The sequence below is a fragment of the Stegodyphus dumicola genome, chromosome 2 (assembly GCF_044657685.1).
Source record: "Stegodyphus dumicola isolate Sdum_Otavi_A_Nest chromosome 2, ASM4465768v1".
In the NCBI taxonomy this organism is placed as follows: Eukaryota; Metazoa; Arthropoda; class Arachnida; order Araneae; family Eresidae; genus Stegodyphus; species Stegodyphus dumicola.
This window is the reverse complement of record NC_140769.1, coordinates 60,965,361-60,992,132: the sequence shown is the minus strand read 5'-3', so window position 1 is coordinate 60,992,132 and position 26,772 is coordinate 60,965,361.

Genomic DNA, 26,772 nt, shown 5'->3' with positions numbered 1-26,772 from the left:
CAGAAAATATTTAGCTTATAAAAAATAATGGAAGAGTAACTGCGTACTGCTTTAAGTACCGCTGTTCTTCATTTACTTATTGAAACATTCCTCAGAAGTAATAAAAGATCCTTCCCTACAAATAGACAGAATACTATGAAACAATTACATCTACTCAAATGTCACGTCAAAATTAACGTCCACCTAAAGCTGTTTGCGTAAAGAAAAATAAAACGAAATAACATTGCTTGATTTATCGTCAAAAGTATGTTTTGCGTTTTGTTTCATATAAAACGTCATTTTTAACTTTTTATGGACTCACCAGCGGCCGAGCGGTAAAGTCGCTGAAAACTGGTATTTCGGTCCGAGGTTTGAATCCAGCGAACAGGCTGGCTGCATGCGAGTTTTCGTGGTTTCCTCATGTATACAAGCAAGTTTCCCTTAGAAAGTCCTCCGCGAAGACATCCCTTCCCTGGGGCAGATAGCCCTCGAGGCTTTTCCATAATCACACACACATTTTAACTTTATAACTTTTAATTAAAAAATGAAGTAAATAAAAACGTAAAACAGAGAACACAGAGAATAAGTAAATAATTAAATAAGATATCTTTTCAAAACTTCAAGCTACGGTTTAATATCTCCGTTAAAAATAATATAAGTTATTTTTGAATAAAATAAAAAGAAAAGATTTCAATTTTCAAAATCAGCTTTTTTCCTTCATTCTTTTTTTTTGAAAATAAATATTATATATAAACAAAGCTATATCAAGGATTTAAAAATGCATGTTACTCTTTTAACCTAATTAAAGTATAAAGATATTCAAAGAAGCTTGCACTTATATATATTATTACAAAATTTCATCATAATCATTAAATTTCATTCTAGGTGCAGATAATAGCATATGCAAGAATTAAAAATCCAGTCTGCCAATTATACAGACTTAAACGTCTATTTTACACACGACACTCATGATCCTTAACTTACACCATATTGAGAAATATTGAAAATAATGAAAAATATTTTACATCATTAAATGGCAACAATGTTTCTTAATCGCAGACTTGTTTTTATGACAAATGGAAAACAATAAATATTTTCAAAAGATTTTTCTTCATGAATGTAATAAATAAATAAAGGGAAAATATCAAGTGTTTTCAAACATTCTGTTGAAACATAATCCCAAACCGAAGCTAAAACGTATGGCAACTAATATTGCTCAACAATTAATCAAGTCTCCAATTTAGCGATTTTTTTGAAAATAATACTGTAATTGTAAGGGGATTAAAAATAAAAAAAGAACGCCGAAGATATTAACAAAAAAATCATTTATTAAAGTTGAGTGCCACCGGCAGATTTTCCATTAAAAATGTTTCTCCTTTGAAAAATGATTTCTGATAGAACCGATTAATATTTTTTTCAAAAAAAAAGTGAACGAATTTTAGGGATTAGAATTCTTTTGTAAAAGGCAGTATTGGATATTTCCGTCTTCTAAAACATTTATCAATTTATTTAGGTTACCATTTAAATACTCTAAGATAAACGTACGAAGCACAGTATTTGCTGGAAAATAGTTTAGAATTAGATTACTAAATATTTAGGAGTCGTTGTTTACATACAAATTTAAATTCAATTATATTTGAAGAAATCAAAATTGCATTTTAAGCTTATAGTATTTTTTCCTTGACATCTCCTCTTTTAAATATACTTAAATTTCATTTAATAATTAAAAGGATTTGCGAATGGTGCATTCCAGTAAACTAGTTAAAACTTTTTTCCAAATACTCTATTACCATTCTCTCTTATTTTCAATGCAGAGATCAGATTTACAATTGTTTTCATTTGCAGACATATAAACTTTTCGAGAGAATTTGGGATAACATCACATTGGGCTAAAAATATTTTTAAAAAGCATATCTTTGCAATTTACGATAAACAGTCTCGCACGCTGGAATAAAACGGTTTTATTCCCTACAGTGTTGCCACTGCTCTGAGTTTTTTATCAAAAATTCGTTAAAATTTTACAAATTATGAATTAGACAATAAAACAAATTCTAAATTCCTAATTCGAGTTTCCAGGTGCCAAATTTTGAGTGGAGGACTTTGTTATTCAAAATTTGATGACTCTGGATACCTTTGTTTTTTCACAATACGCAAAACATATATACATTCATGTAGATTCTTCATTATTTAGGCCTGTAGTTGAAATAATTCTTCATTATTTCAAATACAGGACTATAATATTTGGTGGCAACAATTTGAAAAGTAATACAGCCGTTTATAGCAAGGATGTTACAATGGGTGGAGTAAGCCTGACGTCACAAAAATTAAGCTAAAGAAAATGTTATCAACGTAACGTCAAAACCTACCGTTGCCGCCATACATCGTGTGGGTAAGACTACGAAACATATTGTTAAATATTCGTAAACTTACACTGCATTTGAAAGAAAATGTCAGTGTTCGTGGGCTCAAAGTGTGTTTAGGCATTATTTTCATAAAATACCATTGAAACTTGCACTGAGCTATCAGATTTTACCATGTTTCAGGTATTTGGGCTATAGTTACCATTTACACATTTGCATGTACATAGAATTTGTTAAATTTGAGAGAGTTATTTGCAATTCTTGGGATTTTACTATATACTAAGTAAAAAATCTTTTATATCAAGTGTTAAAATTTGAACAGGAGACCTATAAATGTTCGATGATGAATAGCTAACACGTAGACAACGCCGACTGAAATGTAAACAAAACCAACCAAAAGTCTGCTTATGGAAGCGGCCATGATGCATCGTGATGTCATTCATATCTTGACGTTTCATGGCTTTATTTTCATTGCACGGGGCATCTGCAGAAGCCTTGCTCCATCTCTTCAAACCTGCATAGTTTATAGTGATTCGACGCAAAATGCCGTTTCGAGATGAATCGCCCTTCTGGGCTAATTATAAAATATAAAATGCATTACATGTATATAAGGTAAATATGTGCGTTCGGTATATAGATATGTGAATCAAAATCACAGTATTATAGTCGGCAGCAAAAAAAGTACTGTTTTATACCGCTTGCTCTCTTTTGCTGATCAATAAAATACAACTTGCATTTTTCATACCTCGAAGGTGTGAATGGGAATATACGTATACTAGATTTATACGTTAGTTCTAATATACGTTTTTGACTAAAAATGGGTGCTTTCCAGAAATTACAAATATGATGTTTTTCGTTATTTCACTTCAACACCCAAACAAAAATACTAAATATTAAAAGTCTCTACAAGTTTGTAAAAATCATACGAGTATGTCTGCAATTATTCGCATATGAAATTTGGCGGCGGCTTTGAATTTAGTTCCAAAGTATTTCAGGGTCTGGGTGAATATATATTCTGAAATTCACTGATATTGAATTTAACTTTTTTTAGGTCTCTGTAGAAATTTTTTTCTAAATTTCTTATTGTGTATATATATATATATATATATATATATATTATTTACCCAGACCTTTATGCGGCCTTTATTTTCGCAGTCGTTGGTCGTAGTCATATACTTGCAATCACAACTTTTAATGCGGTCTTCTGGTTTCTATACTTATATTTGGGGAAGTTTTATATTAGTTATGAAAAAATAAAATGATAAGAAATTTCACTGGCGTACGACAAAAATTTAACCGGGTTATTTATTTCAAAAATTTGGAATTTCTGATGTTATATTCAATTCGCCTTCAGAGATCGGTTAATTAAAATTAAAAAATTCGAAGAAATAATTTTAAATGAAGTGAAGCAAAAACATGTTTGTACCTTGACTCCTACAAAAAATTCATGTGGTGCCCACATCAATTTTTTTATAAGTGCTCCTTTTCTAATAGTAGATCTTGTGATTTTCAGTTAAACAATGTTTCGACTGTGAAAATGTCTTAACTAAATTTAAACATTGAGACGTAGCAACACTTCTCTTAACGATCCTGAAAAAACATTTTGTCGCCAGCTTGGCGACATATGGCGAATTTTCGCCAACTGGACGACTTTTAAGATGTTTCCGCAAGATGCATTTTAAATCTCGAGGAGCAATTTTCCCAAAAATTTCCAAAGCAACTGAGCAACACTATGTAAAAAGCAGCGCGTCATATTTGCAGTGAATCTGATCTAAATTGTGCGATTTTTTCTTTAGGGATTACTCGAGTGATATCTTTGATCTGCGAAATTCAGAAAGTTTTGTGTTCGGAAAATGTTTCCCTGATGTCTATTTCCTCCCTAACTTATTTACAGCTATTTTACTTACTTACAGCTATTTTCTTTGCTGTGTGCTGTTACTAATGCAGTAAGTTGTCAATTTTCTTCATTTTAATCTGGCGTAGTTATTGAAGAAATATTCTCGGAGCGGTTTCAAATAACAACATAAAGAGAAAGAATATGGCGTCATTGTCTATACACTTCCATTTATTGCATATGTACGCAATGCTTTCGTAAATATTCTACTTCATTCTTTGGTATTCAAATTTAATGCAAAGGGAATTACCTTCTGCCATACTATAAGTTCATTATATTACACGTTCCAATGCTATACAATAAGCATATACTGCAAAGAATTTTGTTTGAAATTGCAATATGAAATTATTTTCATGATTTGCATGTAATCACTCTATATGAAAAATGCATTTCACTACGCAGTATAAAAGTGCATTTGCCTTTTGGATATCATAATATTTATACTTAGACAGATAAAAAACAGAATGAATTTAAAATGAATTCCAAATGAACTCACAAATTCCAAATGAATTTAAAAGCAAGTAAAGCAAGAAAAATTCACTTTTTGAATTGCTGCTTTTAGAGATTTGAAAGTTCATTTCAAGAGTGAGTTTATTTCTCTAATAATTTTATAAAACGTTTAAGGAAATTAAAGTTTTACAGCACCTTTTAAATCAACACTTTATTCCATTCCTGTATAGCTCTCTGATATTTCCTTTCCAATATAGCTCTCTGCAAAACAAGATTTTTGCAAAAATTTTAATGTATTAAAGAAGAGCTTACCAATAGGAATTTTTTTCTGAGATAACTCGTGTAAAAATTAAACTTTATTAAGATTTGTCACATGACTACATTTTTTTTTATATTCTTTGTGTATATGGTGCGATTTTCAAGTTGGATTTGAATATAGCGAAAGATCATGACTTTTCTCAAAAACGTCGATAACTGGAAACTCTTCAGGAATCTTTATTTAAAGCATACAATCTAAATAGATTACCACAAACTCAGTACCTGGTACATGATCATTGTCTTAAAAAATATTCATTTCATAAACTAATTCTTACAGCTATCATTTTCTCCTTAGAATTCCCTTAAGGTTCCATCATTTGGTCACATCATTTTCCTCACCTAACCTGTATTAATAAAACTATCGGAAAGTCTTCTATGTAACAATAAAGAAGAAAATAAAAAAAAAAAATAATCTTCTGATACAATATTTCACCTCATCATTCAGAGACTTTAGGGGAGGGTCTGGAGGAGGGGAATGAATGAGTGAAGCAAAGTGTCTCAAAATCGAGTTACCACGCCTGTCAGAGCCGAGACAGAGTAATGACTGCCAAGAACAAAAGCCAGTGTCTTGTAAAAAGGAACCAATAAGATGTGAAACTGGTAAATTGATTGAGTGTAGGTGCCGGTTCTCATCCTTCTCTATGCTCAAGATAAAAATGTCAAGCTCATAAAACACAGCAATGAAGTAATTGTTGATTATGGAAGAGTTAGTGTAAGTTCTCCAGTATTTAACCCTTTCAAAGTTGATTTGTGAATGAATTATTTCAGTATTTCTTTTATTTTCAAATCATATGCAACCCTTTACAAATCGCAATCCAACTGAAACACGGTGGCTTGCAATCCATTTACGAGGGCTTTGATAATTCAGATTCAGGAGCTATCAATACTTAAGACAGTATTGATATTTAATAATTAATGATTAAAACTTGTTAGTCACTCAGAAATGTATCCAAGTTAAAATTTGGCAATTAGAATAAAATTTCGTGGAAAATTTTGAAGAATTGAATCAGGAATTTCACCTCAAGAGTGTGAATGATTATAATGCTAGGGGTCGTTTTCATTGTCCCTTGTTGTAGTTTCAAATAGGTAATACTTATAGAAAATAATGAATTTGAATTCATACTTTAATGTTGATACAAGTATCGACAGATATGTGTTTTCGCTGCCATTGCTATTAGCATTTACTGCGGGAACTTTTCATTTGCTGAGCTTAAGAAAAAACCTGGGACGTACTGAAATATACCGTTAAATATTTTGAAAAGATTATCTCATGCATTTCAACCCAACGAACCGAACAAGAGTTATAAGAGATGGCTTTTATAGCTGCGTGAGCAAATAAAACAGTAATTCAAGTAATTAACATTCTTACAATTGGATAATTTTAAATATAATGTTATACTGATAGATGTCAGTAGTAATTACTGTAGAACGTTTTCAATTAGTCAGCATAATAAAACAACGATAGTGGATTATAATACACAAAAAAAGATCCAAGAATTAAATTACGTATTATTCCAGGCAAACAGGTTGACAGTAAAGATGTTTTCATGGTTTTCCCGAAATGTAATGTGGAAACGAACCATTTTTCCTTAAAGTCCTTCACAAAGGCATCCCTTGACAGCCCTAGCGTGGTTTGTCATAGTTACATAAACCAAACCAAACCAAACTAGCTTAAGCATTTTATTCCAGACAACAAAAGAACATTATTACGATTGCTGGGTTTACTGTTTCTTGAGGAACGTTTTTTACTCGCTGATTATTTTATCCTTTATTTATCACTCTCTGAATCGGCATCTATATCATAATTCAACAATATCATTGCTAGATATTAAAGTGCTTCGAAGTTCTTTTAAATCGAATCGGAACAATTTAAATCATAGAAATATTAATTATTTAGTTCAATAGCAGGTGGAAACAAGGGAATTTCATCGGTTTTAGAGGGACAAGTCAGGTGGAACAACATTTGCTCAGTAAGCGGTTCTTGCTTCAAAGGTCTAAAAGTATTATTCAAACCACATTAGACAACACACAACCAGTTAGAATGTGTTGCAGTGCCAAAGTTCATTTGCGATGCACTGTATGAACTTGAATCCTTTCTCAGGTGCGATTATTTCCCATCTGAATATTAAGACCAATTAACAAACTAACACAGTGAATCTTTGTCATATACCCTGTTATTGAAGAATGTTTTGAAACACCTTTGTTAAGACCTAATGACATATCATCCGGAATTTCTTCTGTCAAACACGATTGCAAATTCCCAAATTAAAACATTGTGCATTCTTAATTATATGTACAGTGGTTAGCACTTTATAATTACAAAATTTACAGTAATTCATAATCATACTTCAAGTATCTTCTCAGATAATATATTGTTGCGTTTTTATCTTCTTCTGACACCAGTTGTTGCGTTATTTTCTTCCTTCACGTTCGTACGGGGTTTGTGTGGATTTGGAGTGAAAAACGACGACACTTGATGAAGTATCGAAACACGCTTTATTTACTAGTATTAATCAGGACAGCTCGAAATCACGCTGGAACAATCAGCGACACAGCCTTCCCACTCTCAGGCAACAACGGTGGAAACAGCTTCACTGCAAAGCACCAGAGTACAGCTTTCGACTCTCCTCGGTCGTTCTCGGAACTCCACGTACTCTCGAGACTCTCCACGCTACAACTCGCGGTGCACTCAACGACGCACAGAGCACGGCTCCCGACTCTTCGGTTCAGTCGTTCCCGGAGTTCAACCCGCTCTCTCGACAATGCACTAAGAGATTCCTTCGGTGCACTCGACGACCCACTCGGCACCCGTTGCCCAGCTGTCAACTCGATCGACTTCGCAGGGATTGACTCGCTAGACGAGACACCAACTTGATACTGACTAGACGAGACACACTCACTCGCCCTCTCGATGAAGCACACACTCTCTGACTGCGGACCAGCAGGGTTTATATAGCTTTCGGCTTGTGTTCGGGAACCTTCTGGGCTAAACCAGTAAGAATTCGTTCCAGAAGGTTCTCCATCAGTCCATGGCATATCGCCGATTTTGTCGCCGAATGGGCAATTTCTCGCCAAATGTGGTAACCCTGCCTTCCCCGCAATTTTATGGCAACCCTAAAACTGCTTTGTGGGGAAGCTATCTTACCGCGCTTGTACATTTCGTAACAATATCTATTTATTTATCATCATATTGCAGAAAATTGTAAATTGCAGAGCATGTTTCTAGAATTTTAGAGTCTGTTATGTTAATGAAAAAGGGATTTTCATTTCATTTGCAACTGTAGAACTTAATTCGTTAACACCTTCAGTTTCATCTTCCCTCTAACCATAATAGAAAACAGAAGTGGAAAACAAATTTCAAGTTCTACCAAAAATGTGTATCTACACAAAATAATTACATTAAATTGTATCCTTCATACTTTCAAAAATACAATTTAATGTAAAAGAATATCATCTCACAAAGTATCAAAATTCGCGAACGAAAAAATGACAGATTTTTGAAGAATTTCTATACAAAATATACGAGTACAAAGAAAAGTCTAATAATTTTTAAGTATGCAGAAATTACTTCTGCCATTCTTAAACCCAGGTTTTAGTGATGCCAAAAAATAAAACGCCCGAACGCGTATAGCAATTTTATGTAGACAGAGAAAGTTTCTAGAAAAAAAAAATGCATCTTGCTTGTGCTACTCAAAATAATAGAAACAAATCTGAAATGTTTCAGATTTTAACCGTGGCCCAAAAAGGTTTGTTAAGTTTCTTTGTGCTCTCGCTGAGTTGCAATTTACCAGTCTACCTTTACACTCACTCCTACTAACCCTCTTTTTAATCTTTTTAGCTTTATTATTCAGCATCATTTCCTTCCCACTTACGCCATATAAAATTCAACAACAAAATTACAAAACTTTTTAAAAGCAGTATATCGAAAGCTACCAATGACGATGAAGTAAAAATAAAGAAAATTCTAAAATTACTTAAAAATTTGCACTTCATTTTAGCGTTTAGTACCAAGTTTACAATTAAACAGTATAAATACAAACTGTACTTCAAAATTATCCTGTAATATTTTGCAGTGTAATTTACAGGAATTGGCAGAAGATTGCGTTAGAATCTTATCGTAATGATGCTGAAGCAATGTATCACCAAAATGGTGCCATAATACAATGTATCACCAAAATGGTGTAATACTTATAGAAAATAATGAATTTGAATTCATAGTTTAATGTTGATACAAGTATCGACAGATATGTGTTTATTTGTATTAGAATTTAGAATAAATTTGTATTAATATTTAGAATTTCAGATAGGTAGTCTCGTGGGCTGAAGGTAAAAATGCTTTTTTCCTTATAGTGTTGCCATTGCTTGCTTTGAAGGCGTTCAGTTTGTTAATCTAAAATTCGTTAAAGGTTTACAAAATTCGAAATAGATAATAAAACAAATTCGGAATTCAAAATTCGGCCTTCCTGATACCCATATTCTAGTGGAGAACTACGTTGTTCAAAACTTTATCTCTCTAGGTAGCGTCGTGTTTTCACAAATACGAGAACCCTGCATACATTCATGCAGATTCTCCATTATTTAATTTCTTTAAATATAACACAGGGCGATGACATTCGGATTCAACTATTTGAAACGTGATGTATACCATTCAGCATGATTCAACGCAAAATGCAATTTCGGTATTAATATTCCATTTGCGACAAACGCCCCTTTTGGGCTACTCAATTTTGGTGAACCTAACTTTGTTTCTGTAGCGTCTGCTCATTAGTTGAAAATAAAATTGGAAATGTGCAAAGACCATTTGTTAATAATATAATTATTGTAATGCATAATTTCACATTCATTTCAGTCAACAAATAATTATCGATATCTTTACACACATGAGCCGATTTTGCATTTTAACAGTACCAAAACTTTTATGCCGAATTCTCGTCCCGCGTTGATTAGCTAGCATCACTACGTAAAAGGAAATCCCTTGCAGAAAGAATTCAGATTCAATTGCTTTCCTATAAAGTTTACCTGTTATGAAAAAATAAACTGCTTAATAAATAAATCATCAAAGCAGAATAAAAAACACGCTGTAATATAATGATGACCTGATAGCAGGTGCCGATAAAGCAGTTAAGATACCTCGAATCAAGTCAAGTATTAAATTTTACAAATATGCCAGCACCTTTACGCTGAAGCATCGTAATGAAGATTTCTGCTTTAGCATACTCTGGGCAACCTTCTGGAAGGTGATGGCACCATTTAAGTGAATTAAGAAGGTGATGGCAAGTACTGTAAAATTATATACCATGAAATTTAAAATTTTTCATTTGTTTAAATACAATCTTAAAATAAATTAGCTATTGCCAATAAGTCGGTTATTATAATAACTGCTCTGCAATATTTAATTTTTTGTAAAAGTTTTCTTAATTCTTTCATGAATTTCTTAACGGATTATAAGCGCTCATTTTCTAAGAAACTTTCTGCCTTAATTTTGCACCAGCACTTTCTACACAGCTTTTATTAATTCCTGCCGCTGGAATTTTTACTTACTTCCTTTTAAGATTCATTAATGCTTGCCATATGAATTTTGATTAACTCGTTGATGTAAACCATATTTACTTCTGTTTTAATACTTTTCAAATATTTTGATTAGCTTTCTCGGAATCTACAAAATATATTAAACTTCGCCTTTAATTTTCCCATCAAAGAATCCCACGGAAATCTCGCTAAATAGTTAACATGTCTTGGAATTTTCTATATCTTGCATCTACACTTTTTATAAAAGTGTTATTTCAATTTCAAAATTCAGCGCCTGTAGAAAGAATTATATATACTACTTCCAACATTTACCCCTTTACTTTCAAAGTGTAATCTGCACGTTTTACAGATTTTAACTTATTAAGAATAGAACATATGCGACCCCTTGCTCATGCGTGCCATTTTTGAATAATTATAAAGTATCTAAAGAACAAAGTACAGCTATACCTTGCCATCAGTCCGTATTCATTGTATTCCATTTGAAAATTTCAGAACAATATAAATTTTGATTGAAAAAAATTAAAAAGTGCTCTAAAAAGTTAGAATACAAAATTGGTTTTTAATAAATAAAGTATCAGTTTTTTTCCCTTTTGTACAAGTCGGTTTTTGTGAGATTTATTTTATCCAGTTTTAAAATTATGAGATAGGATGCATATTTCAAGTTACAGAAGCATGGATGTACACCTAGGCTCGGATGTACACTTAGCCATTGATGCTTGCAGTAGCAATCCTGTACTGAGGGGGAAATGAACTCATTGGGTGATACCGCACAAAAGGAGAATTAATCACTTAAGTAAGTTTTTGTTAACGCTGTAGCATTCTACTGGACTGTGTTGAAGGAAATCCATTTCAACTGTAATTAGTACACACGGGCGTTTCTAATGTTTCAGAGGAACAGATTTTGGCTTCTAAAATAGTTGGTGGATTCAAAGTATTTCAGCTGATTAAGCACGTTTTAGAGATAAGAAGGTTCAGATGAATTCAATCTCAAAATGGAGTCCAAGTTTTTACACTAGCACCTAACTCTTTACCGATGATGCATTTTGCTAGAGCGTGTTCTGTCAAATATATGGTAATAAATGTTCAAATAAATGAGGCAAGACACATGCCAATGATTTGCAGGCAAATCAAGACTCAAGTGGTCTCAACAACTTGTCAAACTCAAATTTCTGAAGTGGGCTAATGCCTACACGTCGCTTAGTTGATAGGGCACACAACACTGAAAAACCGAATTTACCTATTTTGGAAGCCTAGGCATCTTTTTCTGTTGCTACCCTTACACCCACAAGAAATAACCACACAAAAAGTTACTCCACAAATGTTAGAAAATGAAAACTTTGATGATAAAATATGTTTCTGGATTAATTAAAAGTCTAATGCATATATTAATTTTCATTAAAAACAAAGTTTCTCAATATAAAACAAAACAAACAGTTTCAGTTTTTATTCCAATAGAAATAAAAATATGTAAAAATGTATAATATTGTTTTGTTTAAAATGCTAAAAAATCTGATTATAAGCATGAAGTTGATTATGCATCAATACTGAACTAGAAATGTTTGATCGTATCTAATAAAATTAGAAACAAAATTTTTATTAAATGTTAAAACCTGTTTTCGAAATGTATGAAATGAATTCAAAAATGTTTCCGTTTACAGCTTTATAAAAAAGTTAGTTTTCTTTCCTCCTCATTGATGTTTTCCCAAGCACTTGTTCGATGTACAATAAAACTAAAGAAATTAATTTTGATTGGCTTAGTGTGTTTCGTAAAGGATTCTTTTATATATTTCAGTACCGAAAATTACCTTGTACCCTTGCTGCCGTTCTTCCCGTCTGTCTTTCTTTTTTTGAATAGTATGACGTAGTAAATTTAAAGTTAATCCTATTTAGTCTAAAGTACTATCGCGTATGTAATCTTGGAGAATTTTAAATAATAATGATTTGCCATTTGAATTGAATAAAGATGTGGAATCAAAACAGCTAACTTCTTGTGCCATCATTTCATGCCAAGCTTCATTCATGTTCCCGACTGCCAAAATATTACATATATATATATATAAAGTTCCCTCTCTTGCTTGTCTATAGTCCTGCTCTGATTCACATAGAGTCCAGATTTGATCCTCAGCTGAGCACACGAATGGCTAAACTTCATTCGTGTGCTCTGTATACTTAAATCATTCACCCTAGAATTTGTGATTTCTTTTACAAAGGAATTTTTCCTAAAGAATTAATATCCTATTAACATCACAAAATTAAACAATAAGATTGATAAGAAATATTAAATAAAGTAGCCATAGTTCTCTTCATTTACCTCAATTCTGTGGAAAAAAAAATACATTCATCACAGCATTTCTGACGCGCACGGTTAAAGGAAATTCCCGAATAACAAAATAGATATCAATGATAAATCCGGAACTGTTGTCCATATCGAAAGCAAAGCGTGTATCGTAATAGCATGCGAAATAAACATATAATGTTTTTACATCCGTCGTCTTAGGGGAACTAGACGAGCAAGATTCTATCCGAAAAGTCAATTCGTAAACCATGTCAAACACACTTGCGTCAAGAATATTTTTTATTTGTACTATTTGGATGCGTAGCATATTCTTGGCATCAAATCTACTTCTAGAGTTTCAATTCTTTTTCTCTTCCATGTATTTCATTTTCTGTTGCCCTTTTGCTGTCTCTGAGATTTATTGATTACATTTTTTTTTTTCAGAAATGTTGCATTTATTATTTACTTATGAAACCAAAAGAGGTAAAAATGTTTTCAGATTGAAGACATTTTATTTGTAATTTTCTTTCACAAATTGCTCATTCCAATCGTTATATGATGCCTTCATATAAAGATCAGAGAGCTAATACAAAGGACAATACAAACATTCTCATTGTTACAAACTTTTATGAAACAAATGAGCATAATGAGCTCCGATTTTGACGAAAATAAGTCGCAAGGAGTGAAATTGTTTTTTTCAAAGAGGTTGGATAAATAATTATTTCAGCATTTTATTGATAGAGCTTCGACAAGTAAGTGACCGCTAAAAACATTCTATCTGCTATGAATCTTTGTTTAAGAGAATGTCTAGATTTTAATCTTGATCTTGATCACTTGCGAAAAACATTTGTCTAGATTTTCGCAAGAAAAAGCACGCAGCATCAAATACGTACCTGTTGTGGAGTTTACTTTTCCCTGCTTTCTGCATTCCTTCGTGGTGTAACGTATTTGAGAGATCAAGGTCCGAGTCCCGTCAAGGGCGTTGCTCATTTTTAACGTTTCCCTTCTTCAAAATCACCTACTGACTTTACAATGGCGTCCGAATTAAAAATGGTGGTGGATGATGAGTCTTCACCACCAGGATTTGGCGATTGGTTTCCTTAATCCTCAGTCACCTTTTAAGAGGAGAAGTACATAAGGTATTTTCTCCATCTTTTCTGCATTCCTTCATGGAGTAACGGTAGCACAATCGGCGAGTATTTGAGAAATCCAGGTTCGAGTCCCGGTGAGGGCATTGCTCATGTTTCACATTTCCTGCTTCAAAATAAACTAATGACTCTGCAACATGATATGAATGTTTTGTAAACCGAGTACAACAAACTGAAAATTCTTCGTTGGGAACACGGATAAATGAGTCAAAATAATTGGAAATAAAAGGATGACAATTCATTTTGACAATTCATGATTAAGTGCCCACTATTATACATTTTAAGGTATTTTTAACAAGCCAGGAATTGCTCAAGTCTATTAATTATGAACTGCACATATGAGCACACCTGGGCGAGCTTTAAGTAAGGAATTCCATTAAATGACATCTGGTGTAAAAGACAAAAATCAGTAGTAAATTCAGTTTATAAAAATTCTGTTTTAATTTGTGCAAAATTTACAACACAGACTATATTCACCGAAATGGTATTTTATAATGATTAATCTAAATTTTACCTAAATTCAAGCGATGTAAAGTGCACAAGTCGAAGATTTAAGAAGCAGTCAAACGTAAATAAGTTTGAATGATTGTAAAGAAAATTGGTCGTCTCCAATGAAGTTGGACAAACTGATGAACATTACAAAGAGATTTTAGACGATCACGAGATTCGTTTTGTATAAGATTTGGAGAATTAAGCAAAATATGCAGTCTATCATGATAGCAGGTCTAGGTTTAGAATGATTGAACTATAAACAAAATTTGTCATATTTAAATCTCAGTGAGAATATATGAGACAAAGCAGTAAGCAAAAAAAAGCATAATTTTCTAGGAATTTTCTTCCTAGAATCTTCCTTGAAAAATTATTAAAATAACCGTTTTCCTTAATAATAAATGCTGTAATTTCTTCAGGATGTAATGTAAATAAGTGTTATCGATAAATTATTGAACTCAAATATTATCGATAAATAATTGATTATACATGTAAATCAAAATTGCATCATCATGCTCATATTTACATTACCACATTATTTTACTTAAGAGACATTTAATGCATTTGTTTTATTTTCTGAACTCTCTTTTTCCTTTATCCCGTTGGTATTTATGAAATTTATGCAAACCAAAATCACAAATCACATTGTAAATCATCAAACCACAGGTATATGTGCATATTTATGAGAGCACGTTTCAAACAGGGAATCAACTGATTGTAATTTGAACTTAGATAACTATATTGTGGTTGACTACGTTATTTCAAGTCATGTTATTTGCAAGCAATTTTGGTGTTTGTCCGACATTGTTTTATACGAAACAGCGTTTTAACGGTGTAGAACTGTAATATAAAAACGGGCAAGCATTTTATTTATTTTGCTTATATGTATGTCTGAGTTATATAGCGGGACAAAAGTCCTAACCTTCAAAGAGTTTATAACAATTTTCGTGAAAAATAAATTCTGATTTAAGTGCAAGAAATAAAAGCAAATTTATAGTACCAGAATTCCTATAACTCTGTCATATCTTGTTTTCTTTTCAAATATACTACAAACGTATGTATTTCATTATGATTGATAGTGTAGAAAAATCTGCTAAAACACAACTTTCTTTGTCCTAGAACAACAGTATGCTCTCTTCATATTTGAAACTACTCGAAAGCGGGAACTCATGTAGAGCTTATTAACTTTCGCTTTGTTTTTAGAAAAGGACTGTAACTTTCAGCACAACATGAACTTAGTATTTCAGCAACGATATCAAATGAATATAATTTGATAATCTTACATATTTATGTTTATTTCTGCTAACAAGAACTGTACCACTTCTGTCACAGTGACTGACAGGCATTTGCTTTTTTTAGTCCTTTATTGAACTAATTACAATCGCTGCTTATCCTTAAGCTCACTTCTTAAAACCAAGGTTAAAGGAAACGAAGGTGTTCGGGTTACGATTGCCAAGCCCTTGCACAAAGATCCTTGTTGTAAAGATCTAATCCTCACACATCGCCAATTAATAACATTTGAACAGCGCCGTTTAGATGCTGCAGGACTGGGAGTAATTTAATATCATGTGCTTAAAGTTTGGAGCCTGAAAGTTAGAATGACAAGCATCTTTTTTTTTCCTTTCTCTCAATAAAATCGGAAGTGCAATTACATAAACCGCCTCCTAACGTTTATAAAAAATATTCAAAGAGCAGTTGGAAATTGCATTTATTACATGTATGCCGAAAAATACTTTAAAGAGTACAATGGTTCTTTATTAATTAAAAGACGGATCAAGATTTATATTCTTGTTATAAGAACATTTTAATTATGCTGAGAAATCTACTGATGAAAAAACTGTACATTCGAAGCCTTATACATATAAATTTTAAAATGAACTTTATAAATCATTTTGACGCATTTCATTGAACAAATCATATGAATACCGCCCATCCGGTATAATATTTAGCGTCGCTGTCTGCCTGGCCAAAAAGCCCGAGTCATACTGGAGAAAGGCATGTATATTTGTAGACGTACAGTGTCGGTGCGGCATGGCGGCACTCTAAATATGCGGAGGGTCGAAAGTCCTCTCGTGTGGTGGTGGAAGGGGAGAGGGGTGGGAGACCCTCGGACCAGTCTCACCGGGGTACTGTCCATCAAAATTGGGGACGGAACTGAGATAAATCGCACTGTCACCTGTTAGTTGCTCAAATCTGTTGCCTAAGACAGGCGTATCTTGCGCTCCTTGCTATGAGAAATTTCGTGGACTTAGGCTAGTGTTACCCTAAAACAAGTGAGCATAAGTAACAACAACAACATATAGCTGATATGTAACTAACAGCATGGATTTTCACAAAATGGGCATATAATATTTATATGGCTTATAAAATTATTTTATAAACAACCGGTATTTCTATTAGTGGTAAGACAGACATCTTAGCGCCATTGATTACATTTACTTAGACCTAGTAAAAGGATGTGTGATGCCATAGTCTGAATGAAACTAGTAATGATTATCTTTTTCAACTAGACTTGCTCACTAGCACCGAGACCATTTGCCAATAACACGTTTGCAACAAGTTACATCTGATTTATTAGATTATGATAAAGCACATACTAGGAGTATCTGTCTGGAAGAAGAGTTGCCTCATGCACGTTTCTCCAAGGAAAACTAGATCGTATTTACGACGCACATGAGGAAAACGACGAAACGGATGGGTAGCTATTCTCTTTGCTAGGATTTGAATTCAAGTCGAATTGCAAATATTCAGTTAATATTTCCTCTTACTCCTGATTTGCCGCCTCAGAGACACATATATATATCATTTGATAGAATTTCTCAATTAAAATTAATCTCCAACTCTTAAATGGATAGGTTGCGGAGGTTGAAGATGTAAGCTTTTACTCTAACTGTCCACATGCACTAACTTAGATCTTACAATGAATCTGGCTAATACCAGCACAGAAGAAGGGTGCAAAATAACCCTTTATTAACTCAAAATAACAGACAGCACGGATTTGTGCGTTACAAAAACACCGTTCACTTGCGGCGATATCTAAACGTAGACGAGTATACAAATCAAATCTGAAAAAATAAAACGAGTGCAAGAACGCACTTCAAAATTACTCCTAAGAGATGGTGTGTGGTGTGGTGTATTTAATTATGGCAAAGCACACTAGGGCTATCTGCCTAAGAGGAGGGATGCCTTTCGTGGAGGACTTTCTAAGGGAAACTGGCTCGTATACACGTTACACATGGGGAAAACCACGAAAACGCCCATGCAGCCAGCCCGTTCGCGGGATTCGAACCTCGGACCGAACTACCAGTGTTCAGCGTCTTTACCGCTCGGCCGCTGGTGGGCCCTAAGAGATGGACTCACAGAGATCTAACAGGCGTGATACTAAACTGAGAAGACCAAAAAGCTTACTCGAGTGACCGCGAAATAACAACGAGGCTAGCGAAACACGGTCTGAATAAACTGAGATAATCACACGTTTAAATAGCACTTCACTTAACTTAAAATTTACATCCTGGCGAGAGAATGTGAGGGGAAATTGAGAAGTTGAGAACAGGAAAACTTAAAATAAATTTGTTATGCAAATTAAGAAAAACCCTACAAAGAAACTATCCTTTAATACGGAGGTTATCAACCAGAGAAGAATTCCTCCCCCCCCCCCAGGAGGAAATTTCATTGCTTCAGTGGGGGATGAGATGAGCCTTTAATTTACCTGTTAAGTGCTTAGTTTTAATTTATGACTATAAAAAACTACTTTTTTTTAAATTTTGGTATTTATCAACATTTTCTATAACGTACATATGTATTTCTTCTTCTTCTTTTTTTTTTTTTTTTTTTGATTAATTTATAAAACTCATTATAAATAATTTAAGTAAAATATATATTTATTTCTTGCCTTTTGAAATAGAGGGAAGGAACGATTATCTAGAAATGATGAAGGGATGCGGGGGGGGAAAATGTTTGTGAAAATTTTTCCCCACGCATCCCTTCATCACGTTAATATGATCACCACACCTTTCGTTAACATGATCATCACACCATTCTTTATGTTTAATTCCAAGTTATTCTTTATCTTTCGGGCATTTGTTAGCGGAGTCATGGGCACATAATTGTAACCCCTTTTATTATGGCTATTTTGTAATGAATATTATTTCTAATATGTATATATTAATAAACATTATATTAAATACGATCTTCAATGATGTAAAAGTTTATTTTTGAGAAATGTTATCCTTTAAATTGCAATTTTAGATCAAATTTCTAACCTAATTGATCAGTTTACATATTTGTTTCCGTTTGCGTACAAATGCATGCCTTTCATTATGCTATCGAGTTCTATAAGACATGTCAATTACAAATTGTTTTATAATTAGAGAATAATAATTCCACCTCACATCTTTCGAAGGTATTCTTTGAGAAAATTATTCCAGGATGTTTCATGCAGAATGAAAAATTCTGAAATTGTTTACTTAAAATAGAAAGAAAGTACAGAAACGTGCACAGAAAGTTTTGTGTATGAGCTCTATGAGAAAGATTGGAAACTGAGAAAGGATGAAAAGGTAATGTGTAAGATAAATGATCTGAGATCCGATTTTAGTACTCACTTTAGAAAGTATTTATAAATTCTACTTTTAAATACCTATGTACATAATTCTAATATATTGAAAAATAAATAATGTAGAGAAACCGAAAGTGCATTTAATATGCATTTCTGAATAGAACTGAATCAACAAAAAATGTGTAGAGATTAATATTATTTGATGTAAATGTTCCAAACTCAAAATAATCATAAGCGAAAATTTCAGACTTATATTAGAAGTTTAAATTCAAAATATTAACTAATTAATAATTTTATGCTGGTGAGTCTACTTCTGAAATAATTCTTTCTAAGGTTTATCGTTGAAGACATTTGTTCACATATAAAAGATGAAGCAATCATAGCACTGATTTTCTGGACGTGAGATATCAAATTTGAGAAACTTACTTTGCATAATTATTTATAAAATTCTAACTTTGGCATATTCAGAAAATACTGCTTGAGATGATTGTTAGATTACAACACAATTAACTCAAGCTGCAAATCTCACCTCAATGCTTCACAATTTACGTTGAAAGGCATGATAAAATTACCCATTTCTTTTTTAATGGCACTGAAATCTTGAAATTTTTATTCGAACTCAAAATGCAGTTTTTTTCATGCCATTTTCATAATTCTTCAGCTTCTCTTTATTTACTGAGGGTATTGAATTTAACCTCAGGAAATGAGACAAGTCATTTTTAGCAAGCTGCCCAGCAATAACAGATTAAGTTTTCTTATTAAGTTTTAAGTTAAGATTAATTTTTTCTAGGAGGTCCAATTCACCTATATTGGATTCCCATATGTCTGCTTCCCGAGAAAGACATAACGCTTGCTGACGCCAATCTACAGCTGTAACTAAAAACGAACTTCCGCTTTTAACACTTACTGAAACTGAACACTAACTGAAAGCTGTCTGTGCTTGCTGTTTCCGTCAATTTATGTTTTTGGATCAAAAATAGAGAAAATAAAAAGACCATGAGCCCTTTGAAAAAAAAAGGAAGAAAAACATCATGTTTAAGCAAAGTAGAAAAGCAGATACATATTTCTTTTAATTTCTTCGAAATGGAAAATTAAAATTCTATCCGAGCCGGATAGAACCTTCCAGCGGGCCGGAGTTTGCCCATCCCTGGGTTAGTGCATGTCTCCTTAAATAACGGCTTCAGATAAACAAGAAGGAACTCAATTTATTGTTATCAATAACTACTCTACACAACGAAATAAACAGCTTTAAATAACGCAAAGGAGAACGCAGATATTAGGCAAATCTTTCTCAACACATGAGCAATATCGTAAACTTCCAATATCGCTCTAAATCATTATTCAGCAGTCATTTTGAAACTCATTCAGAACTAACTGGCGTAACTGTTGAATCGTATTTATATGATGTAACTAGGCCTTTCGGAAGGTTCGAGAAAAATCACTCAAAAACTTAGAACATGCATTTTTGCGAAACTTCCAGCAAGTTGCCAAATTGACTATAAACTGCCAAATGTTACCAGGTTTCTAGGGAGAGTTTCTGGTCTGTTATTATGTATATGCTTCTACTAAAACTGCATTCTTTTCTCTGCCTGCGGGGCAGCCGGTCCGTTTGGAAAAGGTGATTGTCGGCCTAATTAATTTGATAAGTCCCGTCGACGACTAAAGTTATTTCTTAGTACCTTAAATCAAGTTCCAGAAAGTCGGTATCTGAAGACATAGGAAAACATGTACGAGATGAGAAGATGTGTGAATATAGTTCTACGTAAGCGGTTTAGCCCAAGCGTAACGGTGTAAATTAACTGGTTTCCGAAGGCAAAATCTGGCTGTTTCCAGGCCATCGAAGATATAATGATCTGAGCATCCAACGACGAAATTTCCAATCCTACTTTTCTTTTATCTAATTTTGTTTCGAGTTGCAAACAAACAGATCTATTGTGTTTTTCGTTACACAATTTCACACATTGTTCTCTCTCTACATTTTTTTTATTTTATGCTGAGGATTTTCCTGATCCACGGTTTTAATTTCACAACGCACAGAATCGTAAAGTTCGTTACAATACATGCAAATATTTCAAGCTATTGGAGCAATATTCGTAAGTTTTGGGCTAACTTTTATCGAACTATTCATAGCGCCTGTTGTTTGCATTCTCGTGCGCGCAGTGGAGACGATCGTTTGATTTATGCTTCCAGTTAATGAATAATTTCCGCTCGGTGTTCTGTTTTTGTTTGTCCACTGTCATTAGCTGCATAGCTCTTTCACGGCCATCGAATTTTTACATATAAATTGCATTAATTCTTTAACATTTGGTCACTGTTTCTACAACCATATTCTAATGTACTCTCTTGGACAAAGCTACCGAAATTTCTGATATCATGTTCATTGTCTTTTGAGGTCTATTTTGCTTTACGAGTACAAATTAGAAAACAAAGCTGCAGAAACCTTTAAAAGAATATGCTTCGTGCTTGGAGAGACATCAGAGAGCGAACGGACTGCTAAAACGTGAGTAAGCCGGACGAGACTGGAGACGAGAGCTTTAAAAACAAGCCTCGTGTTGGTCGTCAAGCCACTCTCGAGCTCTTTGAGCTGAAGGAGGAAATCAAGCACAATTCTCGTCAAGCCTGGCGAAAGCTTGCACACTGGTTTGAAATATCTGATGAAACCATCTTCATGATCTTGGGAGGACACGGGAACTAAGCAAGGTGTTTGTTCATGTCCTGTCTCAGAAGAACAAGGTCCAACGTTTGAGCGTCTGCTTGCCTATGCTGTCGCACCATAATAATAAAGCCTCGTTCCTGGACCAAATCTTGACAAGTGACGAAAAATGGATTATGTATAATAACTGGAACAGGAAACATCATTGGTCGACTTCTGATTCGGTTTCATTGGCCGTTAAACAGGACATTTATTAAAAGAAGGTGTTGCTGTGTGTTTGGTGGCTCAGGGCTGGCATATTCCACTATGAATATTTCGAAAGCGGAAAAACCATAACACTCGAGGTCTACGCCTCAAAACTGTAAAGCTAGTCAGTTGCACTGCAGCAGAAGCAGCCACCGTCGGTCAGCGGGAGATGAGTTCTCCTCCTCCACCATAATGCCAGAGTTCATAATTCATAACGCTAAAGAGATGATTAAAACACTGAGCTGTGAAGTTCTACCTCAGCCACCCTCTTCCCCGGACATCGTTCCATCTGGCTATTACCTACGTTTGGCTTTCGTAGTGTAAATGGATAACAAGTCTGGCTGGCAATCGGAAGATTCGATATTCGAGTTTCGGCGAGGGCATTACATATTTTTTCGCGATTCCTACCTCAAAAAACGTCTGATGACTCAACAAATATATTGATTTGTATGTGTATATAATACATAATATTTATTCATTTTGCAATAAATGTAATTTCCTAAATAAAATAAACAGAAAAAATATCTTTTCAAGTTGGTGTGAAGATTTATTTTCAGATTTAAGAGTTGTTCGCTCCTCCTTGTTCGCTGAAAAGTTTAAAAACCACTGAAATGTGATTCATCTTATTAGTATTCTGGAAACAAGTCGAATCTCATAACATATAGATTAAGGCATCCGATGACAGGTAATATCGCTTCCGCAATCCAGAGCCAATGACATTCCGCGGGATGTTTAGATTCCTCAATATCAATGCGAACGATTTCTAATCGATTGGTTAAGACAGATTTCCACTGAAGCTATCGTTTGTGAGGATAGTTGTTAAATCGATTTATGAATTCGAATTGTTATACTGGCGGCGGTTAAGAAGCTACCAGGATCAGTAGCCGAAAGCCTCTAGTCAGAAAAATAAATAAAATGTTGTCACACTGATTTCTCGATGTGGTACTGTAATCAGGTATACCAGATGGCATTTTCCAGCAAGATAATGCATGAGTATACATCATTCAATGCCTTATGCAGCATGATTACCAGATTTTTTGGCAGTTGAAAATATATAGGACAGGATTTATCATCAAGCAAATATTCTCGGCCATCTTTGTGGTGATAATGAATGGGGAATTGGGATCAGTATTATATGATTTACAGACTTTAGGACAGAAGTATTCACTGAACTAGTTACATACATTGTTACAGCATTTCCGTTCAAGAAATAAGTACTAATTTTATTTTGTAAATTCAGCCACTGGACATATTTGAAATAAAAATTACGTTTTCAGAAAGTGCGTTTTCCTTAATCTGTGCGTAAGGTTTGTCAATTTAATGTATTTTTCACTTCGTTTTGTTTGACACATTTCTCTTTGCATTTGACCTTAAATTATACTTTACAATTTCTCTGAGACTCAGTGAATTGAACAGCTTCTAAAGCTCATTTCAGTTCAGCGTAGCTCGTGCGTTGAAATAATCAGAAATAACAATTAATGAAACCATGATCTTTTATATGCGTATTACCGTTTCCTACACATCCGATTTCTTTCAAATTATGAAGATACAGCGTTGCATATATATATGCAACACTAGATCTTTGTTAATTTTAAGTTACTAGTTTGATCTTTAAAATTTGTAACTAATTACGTATTTTAAACTTTAAATTTGAGGTTGTTTCATCTTTGATCTTCTTATAATTTTGAATTAACTTTTAATGTTCTAATATGTTTACTTCTGTTTTTGAAATTGGAATGAGAGTGAATGGAATATTAGGATCTCGTTCAGATTAATTTTGTATTTTGTTTAACGAGATTCTTGTCTTAAATGGACTGATGGCTTTATTTGGATTGAGTATTAATTTTGACTTATGGTTTGAATCTAGCAAATAATTTGGTAATTGGAAGTAAAATGAAACACTCTCTTAATTAAGTTGTTGTTAATTGATAGTAGATTGGTTTATCCCCGTGGTAAGTCGATTAATCTGCGGTCAGTGACAATAACTACTTTTCAATATTTAGACTTTACTTTTGGTTTAGTATTTTTGCGTTTTACGATTTTTCTTAGCAAATGTTTAAACTAAAAGTTGAAATTACTATTTTAAATACTAATTTTAATTCTGACTAAAAATGTTTTTTTCGTTCATGGTTTTAAATTGAATTTGTGTTCCTTGGAGATGGTATATGGAAAGTTTTCCTATTATAAATTATTATGTATTATTCATTATTGCAAATATAAATATTACTTAAGCACATGCATTCTGTTTAGATTTTACCTATGCTGCCAGATGCGTGATAACAGAGGATTTTGCTTTTTTAAAAACTGACAAACCTAGCATAAATGCTAGGTTTGCCAGTTTATATGACATATTTTATGTAAAAATTACAGGTATAACATGTATGACTTAAATTTTGAAAAATTACATAGATTTACAGCACGTTTGACGAAAGTCCCAAATGACTACAAAGAAATTTATGAAAGACAGAAGAAAGATTCTTAGTAAGCAAGTATACATCAAGATTTTTACACCAGCCAATATCCCGATAATGAAATTTTACTCAATGATATCGAAGTTAGCAAGCTAATATGGAGTTGTCTCAGGGATTCAAAATAATTCTCTTTCCCTTACGTATGATTCTCATATAATTCCTCCTAGTTTGTCCTTTAACGAAGTTTAGCCTACAGTTTCCACAGCAACATGTTTGTTTCAGCCTGCTAACAGTTTCAAAGCAATCTCTAAGCGAATTGCACAGGCTAATGGCTAGATGAAGCTATGCGGCACGAGCATTATCCCTACTTTATGTTGGTTATGTACAAATTATATGAATTTTACTTTTATTAAACTTAAATATTGTTTTGGATTTTATTTCTTTCTCAGCATAATTTGGATCTAAAATATATACAATCTTTTTCTCTATACATTTATTGTACCTAATGCTTTATTTAGAAAGTGTATCAAAGGGAAGTATTAATTTTTGGACAGCAAAGAAAATGTGTAAATTTGTGACAGAAATAAATGTGGACTTATACGTTTTTCATCTTTTTTAGATATGAAAACAGTTATTATACGTAAAATACCAATAGTAAAAAATTTCGAAGGGTATTAGCAGAAAAAATATATTGTCAGACAAAATTAATTTTATGAGCTTACGGCAATCAATAATATATTTTTTTTAGCTAGCGCTGCAAGAAATTTCTTTCTAACAAGAAATATACAATATGAGGTTGAAGTAGAATTACAGTTTTAGTAATAAAATACTGTGGTAGAATAACTCAAAGAAATATTAAAATGCATTTGTATATTCATCAACTTATTGCAATGTTCTCTAAAGTATGCCTTTAATGGCTTTATAAATCTGGCCAGGAATTAAAGTTGGATGATGAACTAGAAAAGCGAATACTGCATTGTGTGCGTGTGTTCATAAGATTATATATTCATCTCACTTCATCTCACTTAATTCTCTAATTCATCTCACTTAAAATCTAACTAATTGGCTTAAATTCAACTTACCAGTTTAGCATCATAATTCTTACTTGAGTAAAAGACGAAACATCTTCGCATTTATTAATTATTGTTAGTTGATCGGAAATTGGTTTGTTCCCCTTGAAAGGTCAACCAATTTCCGATCAATGACGATAATTACTTGGTTTGTTGATAATTGTTTCATTTTTAAAAGTTTCCAATTTCAATTTTTTCATGATTCATATTTGATGTTCCCTTTAAAAAGATTTTTCAAGATTCATTTTTAAATTCTTCTCAGTTACTTCATTCAACTATAATTCTACTAATTCTCTCAAAGAAGAGAATATACTCAATATTTCATTAGTAAATAAATTATATATATATATATATATATATATATATAATAATCTCTTTTCATACAGTAAATATGTTTAAAGCAAGAAGAACTTAGATATTAACATGCAAAAAAAAATGTGAATTTTAGAAGAAACTTACATAAATCCGAAGAACAGTACAAAAAAAGCAGCTAAAAACGAACCATTTATAAAGTGTTCATTTTTTAAATGGTTCTTTTCACCTTTGGAAAGTTTACCTGTAATTAAACTAGTCATGTGATTAATAACCTGGTAAATGTGTATTAAAATACTAGACTTAGTTTGCACTATTGAGTTTGAAGGGAATATAAAGTGAAAGCACAACCTATGAATAGAAACCAAATCTTGATTAATAATGACATTAAAAATGTGCTCATATATGGTTGGTCATCTAACAATGATTGAAAAATACAGCTTGTCTAAACCTGTAGTAGCTTTTTGACTTGATAACATGAAGAGGCACGACTCTAACACAGAACTTTTATTAATTTACCAGCAGCAATTAAAAATCCTTGTAAACACATAAGAGATGAGATATTATAAAAAGAGATCGGAAAAGAAATTTGGAAAATCACGTAAGAAAACGGTGTAAAAAACACACCTGTATACAGTTAACAAAGGTAGTAGTAGAATATGTTTTTCTAAGAGTAGTAATTTCTGTCAGTTACACTCAGATCACATTGTTAAATATTGTTATATTCAAAAAACATTGCTAAACACTTTTACTTTAAAAAACATTGTTATTAATATAAGTTAGTAAAACTGCATGCGTTATTTAGATGACATTGTTATTGTCATCATTCTATGCATAATTAAGAAACCTTTGTCTTGAACCAAAATATGACAGCCAATTAAAGATTTTCATCAAATGAAATTCGTATCTGCTCATATTTTTCCTTATTCTCGATAGATAAATTACGCATTGAAGGCATCTGCTGAATATTCATGTGAAAAGCCTTCTTATTTCCTAAAAAAAAAAAAAGAATTATAACTGACATAGCTTGTAGTCAGTTTTGCATGCTATGTATTTGTACTAAATCTTTGTAATGAAATACTC